Genomic DNA, 22,138 nt, shown 5'->3' on the forward strand with positions numbered 1-22,138 from the left:
CCAATGGCTCCTTCCCTTCTGCCTTCAAACATGCCCACGTCTCCCCCATCCTAAAAAAACCCTCTCTCGACCCCACTTCCTCTTCCAGTTATCGCCCTATCTCCCTACTACCCTTCCTTTCCAAAATCCTAGAACGAGTCGTCTACAATCGCCGCTTAGAATTCCTTAACTCCCATTCTCTCCCGGACCCCCTCCAATCTGGCTCTACCGAGACTGCTCTCTCTAAGGTCACCCGTGACCTCCTTCTTGCCAAATCCAATGGCTCCTACTCCATTCTAATCCTCCTTGACCTCTCTGCTGCCTTTGACACTGTCGAACCATCCCCTCCTCCTCCATACCTTATCTCACCTTGGCTTCACGGACTCCGTCCTCTCCCGGTTCTCCTCTTATCTCTCTGGCCGGTCATTCTCCGTCTCCTTCGCAGGCGCCTCCTCCCCCTCCCATCCTTTAACTGTTGGATTTCCTCAAGGGTCAGTTCTTGGCCCTCTTCTGTTCTCCATCTACACTCACTCCCTCGGTGAACTCATTCGCTCTCACGGCTTTGACTACCATCTCTACGCAGATGACATGCAGATCTACATCTCCGCCCTGTCCTCTCCCCTTCCCTTCAGGCTCACATCTCCTCCCGCCTCCGGGATGTCTCCACCTGGATGTCGGCCCGCCACCTAAAACTCAACGTGAGCAAGACCGAGCTCCTCATCTTCCCTCCCAAACCCTGTCCTCTCCCAGACTTCTCTATCGCCGTGGATGGCACGACCGTCCTTCCCGTCTCTCGGGCCCGTGATCTCGGTGTCATCTTTGACTCGTCTCTCTCGTTCACCCCACACATCCTATCCGTTACCGAGACCTGCCGGTTTCACCTCTACAATATCGCCAAGATCCGCCCTTTCCTCTCCACCCAAACGGCTACCTTACTGCTACGGGCTCTCGTTATATCCCGGCTAGACTACTGTGTCGGCTTTCTCTCCGCTCTCCCTTCCTCCTCTCTCGCCCCGCTCCAGTCTATTCTTCACTCCGCTGCCCGGTTCATCTTCCTGCAGAAACGATCTGGGCATGTCCCTCCCCTTCTTAAACACCTCCAGTGGTTGCCTATCGACCTCCGCTCCAAACAAAAACTCCTCAATTTAGGCTTCAAGGCTCTACGTCACCTTGCCCCTTCCTATCTCTCCTTCCTTCTCTCTTTCCACCGTCCACCCCGCACGCTCCGCTCCTCTGCCGCCCACCTCCTCACCGCACCTCGGTCTCGCCTATCCCGCCGTCGACCCCTGGGCCACGTCCTCCCGCGGTCCTGGAACGCCCTCCCTCCTCACCTCCGCCAGGCTAATTCTCTTCCCCTCTTCAAAACCCTACTTAAAACTCACCTCCTCCAAGAGGCCTTCCCAGACTGAGCTTCCCTTCTCCCTCTACTCCCTCTACCACCCCCCCCTTCACCTCTCCGCAGCTAAACCCTCTTTTCCCCCCATCTCCCTCTGCTCCTCCCCTCTCCCTTCCCATCCCCTCAGCACTGTACTCGTCCGCTCAACTGTATATATTTACATTACCCTATTTATTTTGTTAATGAAATGTACATCACCTCGATTCTATTTAGTTGCCATTGTTTTTACGAGATGTTCTTCCCCTCGACTCTATTTATTGCCATTGTTCTCGTCTGTCCGTCTCCCTCGTTTAGACCGTAAGCCCGTCAAACGGCAGGGACTGTCTCTATCTGTTGCCGACTTGTTCATTCCAAGTGCTTAGTACAGTGCTCTGCACATAGTAAGCGCTCAATAAATACTATTGAATGAATGAATGAATCTAACCTGTAAGGTCATCTCTAGACTGTAAGCTCGTTGTGGGTGGTGATGTATCTGCTAACTCCATTGTATTGTATTCTCCCAAGTGCTTAGTACACAGTGCCCTGCACACAGTAAGCACTCAATAATACCATTGACGATGACAACCTGTTTCACTCCACATTTTACCTCCAATGATCACATGTCCCCAAAATAAAACCTCAACACGTACAGCATGAATGCACTCATAAGAGCTTCAACCTGCCTTCTCATTCCCTGTCCCGATTCCCTTAGTTTTCTTTCCACTATATTATCCTAGGAGAAGCAGTGTGTCTAGTGGATAGAACATGGCTCTCAGAGTGAGAAGGATCTGGGTTCTAGGTCCGGCTCTGCCACTTGTCTGCTAAGTGACCTTGGACAAGTCATCTGTAAAATGGGGATTAAGACTGTTTACCCCATGTGGGACATGGTCTGTGTCCAGCCTGATTATCTTGAATTTTCCCCAGAGCTTAGAACAGTGTCTGGCTTGTAGTAAATGCTTAACAAATGCTATAAAGAAGAGAAAAATGACCCTAGTCAACCATTCATTCATTCATTCATTCATTCAGTAGTATTTATTGAGCACTTACTATGTGCAGAGCACTGTACTAAGGTCTTGGAATGTACAATTCAGCAACAGATAAAGACAATCCCTGCCCAATGATGGGGTATGTATGGAAGGATACAATGGTAAACCACTTCCGTATTTTTACCAAGAAAACTCTCTGGATCCACTGCCAGAACGATTGCGGATGGAGCTGGGGCATTCTGGGAGAAATGTGTCCATGGCGTAGCTATGGGTTGGAGACGACTCAACAGCCCAAGACAGGTCAAGTCAACCGAACCTCCTTCCTTCCACTTTTTCATCTCCCTTCTGTAGCATGAGCAAAATATTCACTGCTCTGAGCTTGCATTCTCAGCCTAGATTCAATCAAAAATCAATCAGTTGCATTTACTGAGTTCTGACTATGTGCAGAGCACTGTAAAAGTACTTGGGAGAGCACAATAAAATAGAATTAGCAAGCACGTTCCTTGCCCACAGTGAGCTTACAGTCTAGAGGGGGAGACAGCAATCTCCTCTTCTCTGATAGATTTTGATGACCTCACCTGATCTTTTCTCCAATCTCCAAGCATAGGTAGAATGGAAATCCCTTCCACTGTTGACTAAACTTCTCAGCAGCCCTTGTGGTACTTTATTAGTAAACGTGACCATTCAGCTCTGCAACTTGGTCATCAATAGATGGCATTTACTGAGCGCTGGCTATATGCAGAATGCTGTACTAACCGCTCTGTCCCCATATCCTTTGGGATCTTGACTTCCACAACCCCTAACCCCAGCAACTGGAAGAGGATCCTTATTTGACCCTTTGTTTATTCTGGAATCGTTTGCCATCATTTATTCATTTCCATTCCCTTGGTTTGCACCATCTGAAGATTGCCAGATGTCATGTCAGAGTTTTAACTAGATCCAGATTAACTGATTACATCACTGTAGCTTTAGCATCCAACTGTCTCCTGGTCTAACCTCAAATTGATTTTTAAAGGGTAATGACTAATTTTATGGTTCTCAGCCTCACTGGTCCTGAATGCTTTGGTGATTGTTTTCTGAGTTACAAAATGTGTGCGAGCCACCAAGGCATGGCAGTTTGTTGCTGCTTTTGGTGAGGTTGAGGTGTCCCTTGGGAAAGCTTAGTGACAGCTGCTTTGGAGGGAGCTATGGCTGTGGAAATCATGTCTCCCAAATGCTGTAGACAGAAACAAAGAAGAATTTTTCACATCTTAATTTGTTTTGAATGCAATAGGAATAATGATGATTATTATCGTAAAAATTGATTGTGATCTTTATTAAGTACCTAGTGAATGACAAATAATAAGCTAAATGTTGGGATTGGTACAAGATAATCGTTGTGGGCAGGGGTTTATCTACTGGCTCTGTTATATTGTACTCTCCCAAGAGCTTAGTACAGTTCTCTGCACTCAATAAGTGCTCAATAGATCCAATTGACTCATCAGACCGAGCCCCTGTCCCACTGGGAGAAAGGGAGAGAAGGTATTTCATCCTCATCAAATACAGGATAATTCAGTAATAATAAAAATAATGATGGCATTTGTTAAGCGCTTACTATGTGCAAAGCACTGTTCTAAGCGCTGGGGAGGATATAAGGTGATCAGATTGTCCCACATGGGGCTCACAGTCTTAATCTCTTTACAGTTGAGGGAACTGAGGCACAGAGAAGTTAAGTGACCTGCCCAAAGTCACACAGCTGACAAGTGGTGGAGCCGGAATTTGAACCCATGACCGATGGACAGAAGCATGGTAGATCCCCTCTTGGTTCTTTTTCTTTTGACCCCCATTTCCCTACATTAGTTTAACAATACGTTAGCAACTTGCTAAACCATGATTCCAATAAAAATAATAATAGTAAATGTGGCATTTTTTATGGTATTTGTTAAGCACTTTCTATGTGCCAGGCACTGTTCACAGCAGTGGGGTGAATACAAGCAAAATGGGTTGGGCACAGGGCCTGTCCCACAAGGGGCTCAAAGACTTTATCCCAATTTTACAGATAAGATAACTGAGGCATAGATAAATTAAATGTCTTGCCCAAGGTCACACAGCAAACAAGTGGCAGAGCTAGAATTGGAACCCAGGTCCTTCTGATGCCCAGGCCCCTGCTCTATCCACTAGGCTACACTCCTTGCACTTGGGTAGATACAAGGTAATCGTGTCTGGGGCTTTACGGTCTAAGTAGAAGGGAGAACAGGTATTGAATCCCCTTTTGTAGATAAGGGAACTGAGGCACAGACAAGTTAAGTCACTTGCTCAAGGTCACAGTAGGCTTGCAGAAAATCTTTTTTGCTTGGATTTGTCAAATTAAAGCATTGGTTTGCAATCTACCCTTCCCTCCCTCTCCTCTGATTGGTTTCTCTAAGTGGACCTGATTGGTGTATAAATCTGCCTGCTAAGTGTTTACCACAATGTGACGGATGGGAAAATCTGTCTGTCGAGTCTTCCCTGCCAGTTTGGAAGCAACCATGAGAAACAGCCTGCCTAGTGAGAAGCAGCGGGGCATAGCGGATAGAGTCCGGCCCGGGAGTCAGCAGGATCTAGATTCTAATCCCAGCTCCGCTACTTTTCTGCTGTATGATCATGGGCAAGTCGCTTCACTTCTCTGTGCCTCAGTTACCTCATCTGTAAAACAGGAATTAAGACTGTGAGCCCCATGTGGGACAGAGACTTTGTCCAACTTGATTACCTTGTATCTACCCCAGTGCTTAGCACAGTGCCTGTCATAAAGTAAGCACTTAAATGCCCCCCCCCAAAAAAATCAAACCCCAAACCAAAAGGGAGTTGGAGAAGTGCAGTTGAGAAAAGGGATAGTTGTTTTGATAAGCCAACTTGAGAATGGTCAAACTTTGAGGAATCCGACGAACAGGAGAATCCTTTCTGATCTCCCATCCTCCTGTCTCTCCCTGCTTCAGGCTATACGTCACTCTGCTGCCCCGATTATCCTTCTACAGAAACTCTCTGGGCATGTCACCCCCCTCCTCTAAAACCTCCAGTGGTTGCCTTTCAACCTTCTCATGAAGCAAAAACTCCTCACTATTGGCTTCAAAGCTCTCCATCACCTGTCTCCCTCCTACCTCACCTCCCTTCTCTCCTCGAATAGCCCAGTCCACACACTCTGCTCCTCTGCTGCCGCTCACCTCCTCACTGTGCCTCATTCTCGCCTGTCCCACCATCGACCCCGACCCACATCCTACCTCTGGCCTGGAATGCCTTCCCTCCTCACATCCGCCAAACTAGATTTCTTCCCCCGTTCAGAACCCTACTGAGAGCTCACCTCTTCCAGGAGGCCTTCCCAGATTGAGCCCTCCTTTTCCTCTGCTCTTCCCCTCCCCATCACCCCGACTCCCTCCCTCCCCCTTCCCCGCCCCACAGCACTTGTGTATATTTGTACATATTTATTATTCTATTCATTTTATTAATGATGTATATATATCTATAATTCTATTTATCTATTTTGATGGTATTGCTGCCTGTCCACTTGTTTTGTTTTGTTGTCTGTCTCTCCCCTTCTAGACTGTGAGCCCTTCGTTGGGTAGAGATTGTCTCTATCTGTTGCTGAATTGTAGTTTCCAAGTGCTTCGTACAGTGCTCTGCACATAGTAAGTGCTGAATAAATACGATTGAATGATAAATGAATGCTCTCTACCCGTAAATCGGGATTGACTTCGCGGTACCACTTAGCCCAAGAAACAATGGCTGGAGTGGTGGTTCTGGGTGTCGGATTCACATAAAGGAATCAACTCACAGTACTAAGGCACAAGGGATTTATTATTGCAATAGTAAAACAGAACTGTATGGGTGAGGACAGACAGGGTGCGTTGCACTAAAAGCGAGGTCAACCTCATCATGGAAAGGTGGGAGAGGTAGGTAGTTACAGACTGTGGTGGGCGTGATGTTTTCTCACACCATCAACAGGATCCAATCAAGTGCTGGTGCTTACAATCAGATGATCCAGTAGGTCTAACCAAGGGTGGGATTCTAAACTGACAAGGGGGAGGAGAGGTGGCTGAAGCATGATTAAGGAAAACTAGCTCGATTAAATAGAAAATGGAGTCCGAAAGCAAAATGGACTAGGCCTGGTTAAGAGTCGGTTTACCACATGGGGAAGCATAAGTGCCCGCTTCAAGCCTCCTGGCCTGGGATGAGAAAATTGTGAAGTTGTGCTTGTGTTGAAGCATGCGTGGATTCTGCTCCATGTATTTAAAATTCATTTTTTACTTTCCCACAGTTTCACTGCCTGCAACTGGCACACCCATTAGAAGACTCCTTTTGATTGCTAAAGTTTTGCACACTGGAAGTGAGAGTCTCTCAAAGAGTCTCTCACTAATGTGCAGTGGTTAGATACTGGCAGCCAGAGGGGCAGTAAATCCTGTCTCAGAGAATCAGCTTGGCTTAGTGGAAAGAGCACAGGCTTGGGAGTCAGAGGTCGTGGGTTCTAATCCCTGCTCTGCCACTTGTCAGCTGTGTGACCTTGGGCAAGTCACTTCACTTCTCTGTTTCTCAGTTACCTCAACTGTAAAATGGGGGTGAAGACTGTGAGCCCTACATTGGACAACCTGATGACCTCGTATCTACCCCAGCACTTAGAACAGTGCTTGGCACATAGTAAGTGCTTAACAAATACCAACATTATTATTATTATTTCAGTGCTTAGAACAGTGCTTGGCACACAGTAAGCGCTTAATAAATACTATAATCATTATTATTATCATTAAGCTGCCTCACCATTCCTTCCCCCAAAAAGGAAGCCTTCGGAAGAATCATGGTTTTCACCACTCCCACCTTGCTGGCTGTTGTAATACAGGGTCTGAATTGTTAACTTTTTCCACTCTGCTCCTTCACTCCCTACGAGGGTCACCTCCATATTGTGTGGCTGAGGTATTTGGTGACAATTAGAAATCATTGTCCAGAAAGCATGGTATTACTTGTAGCATGTGGATTGGCTGGGTGTGGGGTTGATAGCCAATATCTTAGTGAAGCTCTAAGGCCTGAGGGAGGATAATGGCCAGTCAGTCAGTCAATCATATTTATCGAGTGCTTACTGTGTGCAGGGCACTATTCTAGGTGCTTGGTAGAGTATAAAATAACAATATAACAGATATATTCCCTGCCCACAGTGAGCTTACAGTCTAGAGGGGAGGTGGATATTAATATAAATAAATAAATTACAGATTTGTACATAAGAGTTGTGGAGCTGGGAGGGGAGATGAATAAAAGGAGCAAGTTAGGGTGACACATAAGGTAGTGGGAAAAGAGGAAAGGAAGGGTTAGTCAGGGAAGGCCTGTTGTAGGAGACAAGCCTTCAATAAGGCTTTGAAGCGGGTAGAGAAATTGTCTGTCGGATCTGAGGAGGGAGGACATTGCAGGCCAGAGCAGGATGTGGACGTGAGATTGGTGGTGAGATAGATAAGATGGAAGTACAGTAAAAAAGTTAGCGATTGAGGAGCGAAGTGTGCGGGCTGGGTTAGAGTAGGAGAGTAGTGAAGTCAGGTAGGAGGGGGCAAGGGGATTGACTGCTTTAAAACCAATGGTGAGGAGTTTCTATTTGATGTGTGGAAATGGATTCTGAATGCACCATGTTTGTGAAGCGGTGTTTCCTCCCTGTGGCAGTAGCTGACAGGGTAGGTGGTTTAGCCGTTAGTAGCTGGGAGGAGGCCTAACAATCTGTCCAGAGGTAGAAATTCGGTGACCTGCACTATCCCCTTAAGATATTCATCCGCCCTTGCCCCTGGGGACCCTGCTGTGATGCTCAATCATATTTATTCATTCATTCATTCCATCATATTTATTGAGTGCTTACTGTGTGCAAAGCATTATACTAAAGAAAGTACAGTATAACAACAGACACATTCCCTGCCCACAGGGTGTATTTACTGAGCATTTACTGTATGCAAAGCACTGTACTAAGCCCTTGAGTGTGTACAATATAACAACCAACAGACACATTCCTGCCCACAGTGTTATTTATCAAGCACTTTCAGTCTGCAGATCACTGAACTAAGTGTTTGGGAGAGTACAATAGAATAGTATAACAAGTCCGTAGACATCTCTGCCCACAAGAAGCATACAGTCCATAGTCTCACATTTCCTCCTGCCTTGAAGGCATCTCTACTTAGGTATCCCACCGACATGCTTTGCACGCTTCTTCGACTCCAGTCTGTATATCTGTGTGGAGGACAAGTATATTTGCTTTTGGTTGCTGTTCTTGTTGGGTTTTTCTGGTTGGTTTTTTTTGGTTTTTTTTGCTTGTCCCTTGTCTTTCTCAAGGAAGGGGAAAAGACCAACCCACCAATTCTTACTAAGCCAATCTGATTACTTCTTGATGGCTTAATAATAATAATAATGGTATTTGTTAAGCTCTTATTATGTGCTAAACGCTGGAGTAGATACAAGCTAATCAGGTTGGACACAGTCCCTGTCCTCCAGCGGAATCCCAGACTCAATCCTCATTTTACAGATGAGGGAACTGAGGCCTAGGGAAGTGAAGTGACTTGTCCAAGGTCACACAGCAGACAAGTGGCAGAGCCAGGAATAGAATCCATGACCTTCTGATTCCCAGGTCTGTGCTCTGTCCACTACACCAAATGGGTGAGGATGCAACACCGTCCACTGCTGCTGAGGCCTCAGAGCTCTTCTGATCTGTGACCACACAGACTGCACCCATTCTCCTAGGGGCTGCCTTAAAATGACCATTGCTGGAAAAAGAGGAACTGGGTCAACCGGCGTTGACGGCTCAGCACAAACCATCACCACTACTACAAAATAAGTCATGTCCATAGGTCTGCCGGCCATAGGTCACCTCTTTCCCTCTTAACCACTGCTGTCTGAGCAGCATTCACCTGTGTGGCAGGTGACCCGAAAAGGTGCATGGGGCTTTTTTCTTGGACAAAGTATGTAAGTGTGCAGGAGATTATCTCTTAAGGACACCTATAGGGATGGGAAGCAGTGTGGCCTAGTAAAAACAGCATGGTCCTGGAAGTCACAGAACCTGGATGCTCATCTATCTCCCCACTGACCTCTCGCCCATGTCATGCCGCTGTTCTGAATGCCCTCTCGCTTTATGTTGGACAGACAATCGCTCTCCCCACCTTCCAGGCCCCGTGGAAGAAACGTCTCCTTCTAGGGGCCTTCCCTGAGGAGGACCTCATTTTCTCTTCTCCCATTCTCTTCTGTATCGCCTTGGCACTTGGATTTGCACCATCTATTCACCCCTCCCTCAGTCTTATGTTCCTATTTGTGATGTGTTCATTTATATTAATGTCTGCCTCCCCCTCCAGACCATATGTTCTTTATGGACAAGGAATGTGTCTATCAACTCTGGTGTATAGTACTCTCCCAAGCGATGAGTGCAGGGCTCTGTATACAGTAAATGCTTAATAAATATGATCGACTGATTAATCCTGGCTCTGCCTCTTACCTGCTATGTGATCTTGGGAAACACTTTATTTCTAATAATAATGATGGTATTCGTTAAGCACTTACTATGTGCCAAGCACTATTCTAAGTGCTAGGGTAGACACAAGGCAATCAAATTGTCCCATGTGGGACTCACAGTCTTCATCCCCATTTTACAGATGAGGTAACAGGCATAGAGAAGTTAAGTGACTTGCCCAAAGTCACACAGCTGACAAGTGGCAGAGCTGGGATTAGAACCCAAGACCTCTGACTCCCAAGCCTGCGCTCTTTCCACAAAGCCACTCTACTTGTCCAATTTCTCTGTGCCTCAGTTTCTTCATCTGCAAAATGGAGATTAAACACCTGTCTACTCAGACTGTAGGTCTCCTGTGGAACCTGATTAACTTGAATCTACCCCAGTGCTTAGTACTACTTAATGGTTGCGTTATCATTATTGTTATTATTATTATTAGAGCAGTCTCACCATCAGTAGCATCATCTTTGAACTGAAGCGCAATTCTACAATTTGTTCTCCACTTGGCAGATGAGGAAACTGAAGGCAGTAGTGGGTAAGTGACTTTCCCAAGTGCACAACAGTATGTTCCAGATATAGGGAGAAGCAGCGTGGCTCAGTGGAAAGAGCATGGGCTTTGGAGTCAGGGCTCATGAGTTCGAATCCCAGCTCTGCCACTTGTCGGCTGTGTGACTGTGGGCAAGTCACTTAACTTCTCTGTGCCTCAGTTCCCTCATCTGTAAAATGGGGATTAAGACTGTGAGCCCCACGTGGGACAACCTGATTCCCCTATGTCTACCCCAGCGCTTAGAACAGTGCTCTGCACATAGTAAGCGCTTAACAAATACCAACATTATTATTATTATTATAGGGATGGGACTAAAACATGAGTCTCCTGATCCCTCCAGTTCCATGCTCTTTCACTAACCTCGCTGCCTCCCAAGATTGATCTTACTCAATTAAAAGTGCCAGGCAAAGACATCTCGTAAGTAAGGACAAGCCATTTACAATGACGGCCTGCTCGTTTTCAAATTCATTCATTAATTCATTCAGTTGTATATACTTGAGCTCTGAACAGGTCTGACTCACATCTGACTTCCAACCTTTCTAATATTGAGAAGATCAGTGCCTGAAGACATTCCCTTCTCTCCTTCTCCAGCCCAGCCCGCAAACTTCCATTCCTCTGCCGCTCACCTCCTCACTGGGCCGCGTTCTCACCTGTCCCACTGTCGACCCCTGGACCACGTCCTACCTCTGGCCTGGAGTGCCCTCCCTCCTCACATCCACCAAACTAGCTCACTTCCCCCCTTCAAAGCCCTCCTGAAAACTCACCTCCTCCAGGAGTCCTTCCCAAACTAAGCCCCCCTTTTCCTCTGCTCCTCCTCCCCTCCCCGTCACCCCTACTCCCTCCCTCTGCTCTACCCCCTCCCCGCCCCACAGCACTTGTGTATATATGTGCATATTTATTATTCTATTTTATTAATGATGTGTATATATCTATAATTTTATTTATTTATTTTGATGCTATTGATGCCTGTCTATTTGTTTTATTTTGCTGTCTGTCTCCCTCCTTCTAGATGGTCAGCCCATTGTTGGGTAGGGATTGTCTCTAACTGTTGCCGAATTGTACTTTCCAAGCACTTAGTACAGTGCTCTGCACACAGTAAGCGCTCAATAAATACAATCGAATGAATGAATGAATGAATCCCTTCCAGGTCTCTGAATGGCTCAATTTTCTCCATTTTTTCTCGTTAACTGGTTTATATCCTCATTGACTGCCGTGCCTACCCACCGATGTTTAGACTGCCAGGGTCCTTTGGGCCCAGGAAATACTGTCTGACAATTTTTTGGGTAATCACCCTAATACTTAGAACAGTGCTTGCACATTGAAATGTTAAATAAATGTTAATACTTTTAATGGTATTTTAAACTTCTTATATGCCAAGAGCTGTTCTCTGTCTACCCTGGTGGTAGAGACATGATTATAAGATCAGACACAGCCCCAGTTCCACCCGAGACTCACTTAAGTGGAAGGGAGAGCAGGTATTTTTATTCCCATTGTACGGATGGGGTAATGGAGGCTCGGAGAAATGAAGTAATAATAATAATAATAATAATGGTATTTCTTAAGCTCCTACTTTGTGTCAAGCACTGTTCTAAGCACTGGGGCGGATGCAAGCTAATCAGATTGGATAGAGTCCCAGTCCCACAAGGGGCTCACAGTCTTAATTCCCATTTTATAGATGTGGTAACTGAGGCCCAGAGAAGTGAAGTGACTTGTTCGAGGTCAAACAGCAGGCGAGTGGCAGAGCCGGGATTAGAGCCCGGGTCCTTCTGACTCCCAGGCCCGTACTCTATCCATTAGAGCTGCTTCCCCTGATTTATCCAAATTCACCCAGCAAGCCAGTGGTAGTGCTGGGACTGGCCACCAAGCCTTCTAACTACCAAGCCTAAGCTCTTTCCATTAGGCCATTGATAATAAAAATAATAATAATGATTTTATTATATATATGCTAATGAGAGATACAGTCCAGAGCTAGCATAAGTGAGAGCAAACAATTGTGAATGTTGAAATGAACAGTGGCAGCAAGGAAACATTTTTAGTACCATGCCTGCAGACCACTTCATTCCATTTCATAAATGTGCTATTGAGTACTTTAGTCGGGATATGATGATTCATTATAAAACAGAGCCTGCTTAAGGCTGGTGTCTATAGAGATCAGCCTGGCACTCTATAGAGGACGTTAAACTGGTTCTGCTCTTCCAGAAGCTTTTATTCTAAAAATAGCCATTGATGTTGTAGTCTCTTACTCACCTGCCCCCAGAAATGAAGATTTCAATCATCTGCGGCATTGATGAAATATAAAGGGGTAACTAGAAACCACCTTGCCTATGGTTGCTAGAAATTAATGCTTAGTGTCAGAAGAGGGGCACGCTCTCTCATTAATGGAAGCACACCGGGGACCTGCAAAGCTGATATCGGCCTGATACACGCACACCTATATCTTGGTAGCAGCTAAGAGATCAGATATTTTTCTCCCTTCCAATTGACGCTTATTGTACAATATTCACATGATTACATAGTTAGGGGATCTATACTTCTCCGCAGAGCAGATTGGAGCCATTCCAGTCGGTTGAGTCAGGCCTCATTGAGAATGTTTGGTTTTCCGATCAATAACTCAGAAGACCGTAACAGCTCAGAAGGAGTTATAATCTATGGATCAATGCAGGTGCCATCGACTGGCAGACCATAATGGATGTGGGAGAGGTATGTTGGTCTATTGGGTCAAAGCCTAATTAGCAAAAGTCATAAAGTAGGGGCTTCTTTGGAACTCTATTATCATCAGGTCACTCTGGTGATTCCTAGTCTTTTGGGGTAATATAAATAGGAATGACCTCAAAATTAGAGACAAACTGGTTGTTGTGAGCAATGTATTTTTTATTTAGCAGATGTTTCTTTGGTACTGGTCTGAATCTTTTACAGGAGAGTGGTTAGACGATCCCCTAGTGATTCCCCTGGTGGCCTCATTTCATTCAGCCCAGTGGAAGAGGAATTGGTAACAGGGGGTTTTGTGTCTCTACTGGGCCTGGCCCAACTTGGCACTGATCATAACTAGGTAGCTCATCTCTGGGGGGTTCTCCTCTCCATCCAAACAGCTACCACGTTAATCTAATCACTTGTCCTATCCCACCTTGATTATTACATCGGCCTCCTTGCTGACTTTTCAGCCTCGTGTCTCTCCCCACTCCAGTCTATACTTGATTCTGCTGCCTGGATCATTTTTCTACAAAAACATTCAGGCCATGCTTCCCCTCTCCTCAACAACCTGCAGCTGTTGCCCATCCGCTTCTGCAAAGAACAGAAACTCCTCACCATTGGTTTTAAAACACTCAATCCCCTGCCCCCTCTGATTTCACCTCGACACTCTCCTACTACAACCCAGTCCACACGTTTCGTTCCTCTAATGCTAACTCTCTCACTGTACCTTGATCTTGTCTAGCTCGCTTCCGACCTCTGGCCCACAAACTGTCTCTGGGCTGGAATGCCCTCTGCCCTCGTATCAACAGACAATGACTTTCCCCGGCTTCAAAACCTTACTGAAGAACACTTCTCCAAGAGGCCTTCCCTGACCAAGCCCTCCTTTCCTCTTCTCCTACTCCCTTCAGCGTTGCCCTGACTTGCTCCTTTTACTCATCCCCCTTTCCCAGCCCCACAGCACTTTGGTCCATATCTGTCATTTGTTTATTTTAATTAATGTCTGTCTCTCCGTCTAGACTGTAATCTCACTGTGGGCAGGGAATTTGTCTGTTATATTGAAGCAAGTCAAGTCTGTTACATTGAAGCGGCACGGGCTTGGGAGTCAGAGGTTGTGGGTTCTAATCCCGGCTCCGCCACTTGTCAGCTGTGTGACTTTGGGCAAGTCATTTCACTTCTCTATGCCTCAGTTGCCTCATCTGCAAAATGGGAATTAAGACTGTGAGCCCTAAGTGGGACAACCTGATTACCTTGTATTTACCCCAGCACTTAGAGTAGTGACAAATACCATCATTATCATTATTATTATTATTATTATATTGCCATATTATACTCTCCCAAGTGCTTAGTACAGTTGCTCTGCACACAGTAAGCACTCAATAAATATGATTTACTGACCGACTGGTTCTGCAGCCTCCTCTTCCTCAGATGCTGGCCTACTAGACCTCTGGGAACAGCCTGGAGGCCACCACGGCTGGAATTGAGTGGGGGGAAAAGGTGAGGGGGAGGATTGGGAAGGTGGCACGGAAGTTGAGATTCTTTCTGTCAATCAGTTAATTTACTCTGGTCAGAATTCCAAAGTTGGGTTTGGAGGTGAGGCTCGTGATCACCTCATGGGAGGGAATTCATCTAGGGTGGCCTCTGATGGCACTTCAAATAATGGACACCCCTTTGTTAACCCTGATTCAATTAACATACAGTATGTTATTTATATAATGGAACCACTATAATGTAATATAATGACATCAATGAGGACATATTCCTAGTAAGTGCTTAGCAGATACCAGAACAGTGTCATTCTGGCATTTGTTAAGAGCTTATTCTGTGTCAAACACTGTTCTAAATCCTGGAGTAGATTCAAGATTATCAGGTTGGACACAGTCCCTGTCCCACATGGGTCTCACAGTCCAAATAGGAGGGAGTAGCATTTAATTCCCATTTTACGGATGAGGTAACTGAGGCATAGGAAGTTAAGTGACTTGCCCAAGGTCACACAGAAAGCAATTGGCAGAGCCAGGACTAGAACCTTGGTCCTCTGTATCTCAGGGCCATGCTCTTTCCACTAGGCCAAGCTGCTCCTCATAATAATAACAACAACAGCAATAATAGTAATTTTTATTATTCATTCAATAGTATTTATTGAGTGCTTACTATGTGCAGAGCTCTGTACTAAGCGCTTGGAATGAACAAGTCGGCAACAGATAGAGACAATACCTGCCGTTTGACGGGCTTACAGTATTATTATTATTGTTATTATCTGCAGAAATCCACAGACTCTAGATTGTCACTAGGTTGATTGATCCCTGGCCCTTTACTTGCTCCAGAGCACTTCATTCCCTTCTAGGTCCCTCTAAACACTGGGTCACTTGACTGCATCAAGACTGGTTAGGGGTAGACCAGCTAAAAATTCATTCATTCATTTTATGATATTTATTGAGCAATAACTGTGTGCAAAGCACTATAACACTAAGCATTTGAAAGAGTATAATATAACAGTAAAAGGACACATTCCTTGCCCACAATGAGTATACAGTCTTCAGACAGTCTGGTATAAAACAAGATGAATGTCCACCGTACTGTAGGGGGAAGCAGCGTGGTTCAATGGGAAGATCCCGGGCTTGGAAGTCATAGGTCGTGGGTTCTAATATCGGTTCCACCACATCAGCTGTGTGACTTTGGGCAAGTCACTTAACTTCTCTGAACCTCCGTTACCTCATCTCTAAAAGGGGGATTAAGACTGTGAGCCCCATGAGGGACAACCTGATTACCTTGTAACTGCCCCAGAGCTTAGAACAGTGCTTGGCACATAGTAAGCGCTTAACAAATGCCACCATTATTATTATTATTAGAGCATAGTTACTTATTTACTTACTTACATACAATCTTACGTAGATACTTACTATGGGCAGTGTACTTTGGTCTCAATTTATAAGAAGTAATTGAAAAGCGATAGCTTGTGCTCACACAGATGCCAAAAGATTGAAATCTTGTGGCACCTTTTAATTGTCTCCAGAGTCCACCTAGTAGGGAGTTGTTGACTATCGGCTAATCCCATCTGCTCATTCCACCGGCAGGCCGCTTTGACTGTCAGAACTGGCTGTGGCTGCAAAATAGGAAGCCAGCCTATTCTCTGTCCCTCCTACTTAGACTGTGAGTTCCAGGCGGGACAGGGATTGTGCCTGGCCTAATTAACTTGAATCTACCCCAGTGCTTAGAACAGTGTTTGACACGTAGTAACCACGTGACAAATACCAAAGTCACCGGAGCTGAGGATGGGAGCTTGTTGAAACAGTCTGTAGCACTCCCTGGCAATGAATTGACCTCAAGGGTTCAGAGGATGGTTTGGATTTATTCATTCAATCACATTTACTGAGCACTTACTGTGTGCAAAGCACTTTACTAAGCACTTGGGAGAGTACCATACAACAATAAAGAGACGTATTCCCTGCCCACAATGAGCTTACAGTCTAGAGATGCAGGTAAATTTAAGAACATTCGTTTTAGTTGCCCGAGATGATGTCTACTAGCCCTAGGTTGGCATATAACATATGGCTTCCTGTCAAAAGCTTTGGTTCAAAAACAGATTTTTTTTTAACCCCAAAACTCTCTCCCGAAAACAGGCTTACCCTGTGTAGACAGAGCCCATGTCTCAAAGGGTTTTAAGGAAGCAAGTGCTTTTATTCTTTACTAATTCAGTTTATGTCCTTGCTGGAAGTGTTAATGACACATATGCTCATGTTTTGCTTTGCATTGTTTCATTGTATATATTGACTTAAAGGATGCCAGTATGACATTAGAAAAGATAGGGGTAAATATGGTTATTTGTCTTTGTATCTCTGTGTGCATGTGCCTATACATGGAGTATATGTTTTGCAACAAAAACTGCTAAAAGCTTTTATTCCAACAAAATGGTTTAGTAATAACTCAGGGTGTTAAGAACATTGCTTTTTCCCCTCCCTCCATTTTCACTGTTGAAACAACTTGTCTAATTTTCTTCATAGTTTTCTTCAGGTCAAATCATTCCCGATTTGTCCTTTGAGACATAAATTACTCCATTCAATATTCACCTTTGTAAGATGATGGAATAAATTTCTTGGTAAAATTACTGAGATCTGAAGGCCGGTCAACACACAGACTGATTTGGGTTATGTCTTAAAATGGTCTTCAAAATTTAAGAAGCCGTTACTGTACGAATGATACATAAAATCAAGTTGAATATAATACTGCAGATCCTGCATCTTTAATAAAAAATTCAGGATCAACAGACTCTCCTCTTCGTTGGTACAGAGGGGAAATTTCTGTGGTGTTTGTAGGCATTTTACAAAAATAGGAAAGTTTTATTGGTCTTATGGCTATTCCATAATTAAAATGACCGATTGTCCTAGGTTAGCCAAGGTCGTGACGGAGTTTCGACTGCTATTCTGCCAGTTGAAATGGCTGGTAGGATCCACTGAAGCTCTGGTTTTGGGCCGGTGGCAGAGATTGATCCCTGGCCCTTTACCTCCCTTGCTCCAGAGCACTTCTTCCCCTCCCAGGTGGTGGTCATGGTAATTGTCGTACTGAGCGCCAGCACTGGGTAGAAGCACTGGGTGACTGCACAAAGTCGCAGAGGCAGGTGAGGAGGAGCCTCCATTTTCCAATTGTCATATATGTGGCCTACTGGATGGGCCTGCGAGTCAGAAGGACCTGAGTTCTAATCCCCGCTTCCCCATATGTCTGCTGGGTGACCTTGGGCAAGTCAGAGAAGCAGCGTGGCTCAGTGGCAAGAGCCTGGGATTGGGAGTCAGAGGTCATGGGTTCGAATCCCATTCTGCCGCTTGTCAGCTGTGTGACTGTGGGCAAGTCGCTTAACTTCTCTGTGCCTCAGTTCCCTCATCTGTAAAATGGGGATTAACTGTGAGCCTCACGTGGGACAATCTGATGACCCTGTACCTACCCCAGTGCTTAGAACAGTGCTCTGCACATAGTAAGTGCTTAACAAATACCAACATTTCACTTCTCTGGGCCTCAGTACCCTCATCTGTAAAATGGGGATGAAGACAGCAAGCCCCACGAGGGACATGGCCCGATTTGCTCGTATCCATCCCAGCGCCTAGTACAGTGCCACATAATAAGGCTTAACAAATATCACAGTTACTATTATTATTGTATAAGCTCTTTGCGGGCAGAGAACATGCCGGACACTTCTGTTGCACTGTACTCACCCGAGTACTTAGAACAATGCTCTACACACAGTAAGTGCTCAGTAAACACTATTGATTGACTGACTGATGCAATCTTCCTCACTGCCCTCCCTGTTGCAGCTGCTGGGGTTGCTCTTTGCTTCTGGGAACAACAAAAGTAGCCATCTGGCATCACAAGTGGGGCTAGATGAGGGCTAACTCTGTGTGTGTGTGTGTGTGTGTGTGTCCAGGGAATTTTGGAAATATGTATGATTTAATGTGTCTTTCTGAATACATTTGAAGTGTATATGAGTTTGCATGAATACTTATGCTTCGATGTTTGTATCATGTTTATATATGTGCGTGCTTTTGCATGTATGTGGGTGTGTTTGTATCCATGCATGTGAATATGTGTATGCATGTCACCTTTGCCATTATCCTCTCTCCGCAGCTTCTTTTCTCTGTTCCTTCCACCATGTTTCCCTCCCCTTTGCTTCCTTTCTTTACTTTGCCTTCCACTCTCTGTATATTTCTCTCTCTCTATCTCTTTCTTTGACTCTATCTCTATCCTTAAAACACTCAATCACTTTGCTCTGGTCCTACCTTACCTTCCTACTCTCCTTCTACTACCCAGCCCGCACACTTCACTCCTCTAGTGCTAACCTTCTCTCCGTACCTCTATCTTGTCGATCTCATCGCCGTCCTTTCGCTCACTTCTGCCTCTGGCCTGGAATGCCCTCCCTCCTCAAATCTGACAGGCAATTACTCTCCTCTCCTTCAAAGCCTTATTGAAGGCACATCTCCTTCAAGAGGTCTTTCCTGACTAAGCCCTCTTTTCCTCTTCCTCCCTCTCCCTTCTGCGTGGCCCTGACTTGCTCCCTTTATTCATCCACCCCCACCCCCAGCCTCACAGCACTTACGTACATGTCTTTAATTTATTCGTTGATATGAAAGTCTGTCTCCCCTTCTAGACTGTGAGCTCACTGTGGATGGGAAACATGTCTGTTATATTGTTATATTGTACTCTCCCAAGCAATGCTGTGCACACCGTAACCTCTCAGTAAATATGATGGACTGTATATCTTTCTGTCTCTTTCTCTCACGCTCTCTCAGTTTCTTTGTCTTTACTTTTCAGTCTCTCTATCCTTGGGCATTTTCTGACCTTTGGCCCTACCCCCATCTCCCTTTGAGCTCCCAAAATATGATCACCTTTATGAGAAAGGTGTTCCAGAGCTCTATATCTCAATGCTGTCCCACTTAAAACTGCAGTGTCCCAAAGGATTTCCATTTACACAACTTGTGCAACAGAGGTAAATTACGGAAACCTTAAATTGCATTTCCTCTCCTTTCCCCCACTTAAAAGCAGGCTTCCTTCAGTTTGTAAGAAAGGATTTCCACCTGTAATGGCCTCAAAGTGCATCGTCTTGAAGTTCACTTTGCTGCTCGTCTATTATCTCTTTTTTTTTGAGCATATTCAATCCCATTGTTTCCCTTGGACTCTGTTGGTTCTTTCAGAGTAAATACATTATTCTTTTCTGGGACTATGCATATGTTCCGACCTTTTTCCCAAAAGGATTCTGTCAGCTTTTGGAGACCGAGTAGTTTGATTATTGGAAACTGTGGTACCATGAAATCTCGTGTTGCTACTTCTCTGCCATCTGGAGTGCACAGGTGAAATCGGAGACAGCCATTTAAGATTAAAAATAGACATATGGTTCTGGTTGGCACAGAATGGAAAAGTAATTAAAAGTGTTTAGAAATGCAGACTATCCTCACACTGTACAGCTTAATGTGGTATGAACAGGAGTTACGGTTGCTTTCTCTAAGAAACAGCTACATCAGCTCTTAACTCTCTAGAAGGAACTAATTCTAGGGATTGTGACTTCTCAGACAGGCCTGTGTTGTCAACTGGCTCATTTGACCAAATCATATTCAAACTAGGAAATCCCATGATTTTGGGTTATGGATTAAAAGGGCCCAATCTTTTTTTTTTTTTTTGTCTTTTGGAGGCATTTGTTAAGGGCTTACTATGTATCAGTACTGTTCTAAACACTGGGGTAGATACAAGATCATTAGGTTCGAGAAGCAGCATGGCTTAGTGGAAAGAGCATAGGCTTGGGAGTCAGAGGACGTGGGTTCTAAGTGGCTCTGCTTCTTGTCTGCTGTGTGATCTTGGGCAAGTCGCTTAACTTTTCTGTGCCTCTGTTACCTCATCTGTAAAATGGGGATTAAAAGTGTGAGCCCCACATGGGGCAACCTAATTACCCTGTTTCCACCCCAGCGCTTAGAACAGTGCTTGACACATAGTAAGCTCTTAACAGATACCATAATTATTATTATTGGACGGAGTGTCTATTCCATATGGGGCTCACAGTCTGAATCAGAGAAAGTAGGATTTTCCCATTTTACAGATGAGGCACTGAGGAACTGGGAAGTTGAAGGGTTTGCCCAAGGTTACACAGAAGACGAGAGGCAGAACTGGGATGGAATTCAGTTCCTCTGACTCCCAGATCTGTGCTCTTCCTAATAGGCCCCGAAAGCCTATAAAGCACAGTGTGGGATTTCCACAGTTAGGAGATGAGAGGCAGAAGAAGAGTTTTCCGGTTAGACCAAGAAGGAGTGGCCAGAAAAGTAGGAAAGAATCAGGAGAGAACACTGTCAGTGAAACCAACTCTGGTTAGCATTTCTAAGGAGAAGGACATGATTATGGGGTCAATGGTGACCAAGAAAGTAGTAGAACCCATTTGACTTATTAATGCTACTACTAATAATAATAATAGTGCTTGTTCAGCGCTTACTAGGTGCCAAGCACTGTTCTAAATGCTGGAGTAGATAGAGGTTAATCAGGTTGGACACATTCCCTGACCCGCTTGAGGCTCACTCTCTTAATCCCTATTTTACAGATGAGGTAACTGAGGCCCAGAGATGTTAAGTGACTAGTCCAAGTCACACAGCAGATGTGTGTTGGAGCTGGGATTAGAACCCAGGTCCTTTTGACTTCCACGCCTGTGCTCGATTCGCTAAGCCAAGCTGCTTGTTTGACTTAATAAGGATGGGGCCATTCATGATCACGGAGAGGTTTGTTTCGTTGGAGCAAAGGAAACAAAAGGAGATTGCACTGGGTCATGAAGAAAGTTGGAGGCGAGAAAGGGAAAGCAGCAAGTTTATACAGTCCATTCAAGGAGTTCAGGCAGGAGTGAGAGCAGTGAGATGGAAGATAGTTGGAAGGGGCAGTGAGATCGGGAGAAGGATTTTGTAGTAGAAGGATGACTTCAGTGTTTGGAAGGCAAAGAGGAAGGAACCATTGTAAAGGGAGATACTGGACATGATGGTAATAATAACAGTAACTGTGGTATCTGTTAAACTCCTACTATGCGCCAAGCAGTGTTCTAAGCATTGGGGTAGATAAAAGGAATCAGTTTGGACTCAGTCCTTGTCCCCCATGGGGCTCACAATCTTGAACCCCATTTTACAGATGAGGTAAATAAACAGAAAATAAATACAGATGGGGTCAATAAACAGAAACATTCCCCACCACAACGAGCTTATAGACTAGAGGGAAAATAGGGATCTTCCCAGCCAGCGCCAGAAGGCCTGCTAGACAAATTCTAAAAGAGCTTAGCATAGTGCTTGGCACTTAGTAACTGCTTAATAAATACCATAGTTATTATTATTGTTCTACTACCCAGCCTATATCTCATATATAACATAGCCTAATTGTGTTGCTTCCAGGTCTGCAGAGGGACATTCAGTGTTCTTCAGGACTGTTGATGACGTCCTAGCCTCACTCCAGCAGATAGTACTCACTCAGGGGCCACAGATGTTCCTTTATAATAATAATGATTATAATATTTGTTAAATGCTTACTCTGTGACAAGTACCCTACTGAGGGCTGGAATAATAACAATAATAATAATGATGATATTTGTT

At 44.9% G+C, this 22,138-nt stretch overlaps 1 non-coding gene across 1 annotated transcript; it reads right to left on the reverse strand.

Moving 5' to 3' along the window:
* Positions 1–21,772: 21,772 nt before the first annotated feature.
* On the reverse strand, positions 21,773–21,835 carry LOC114810390. The gene has a single exon (XR_003758090.1). It is a non-coding gene; the product is annotated as a U7 small nuclear RNA (small nuclear RNA).
* Positions 21,836–22,138: the final 303 nt, after the last annotated feature.

Source organism: Ornithorhynchus anatinus, chromosome 3, assembly GCF_004115215.2.
Source record: "Ornithorhynchus anatinus isolate Pmale09 chromosome 3, mOrnAna1.pri.v4, whole genome shotgun sequence".
Classification (NCBI taxonomy): Eukaryota; Metazoa; Chordata; class Mammalia; order Monotremata; family Ornithorhynchidae; genus Ornithorhynchus; species Ornithorhynchus anatinus.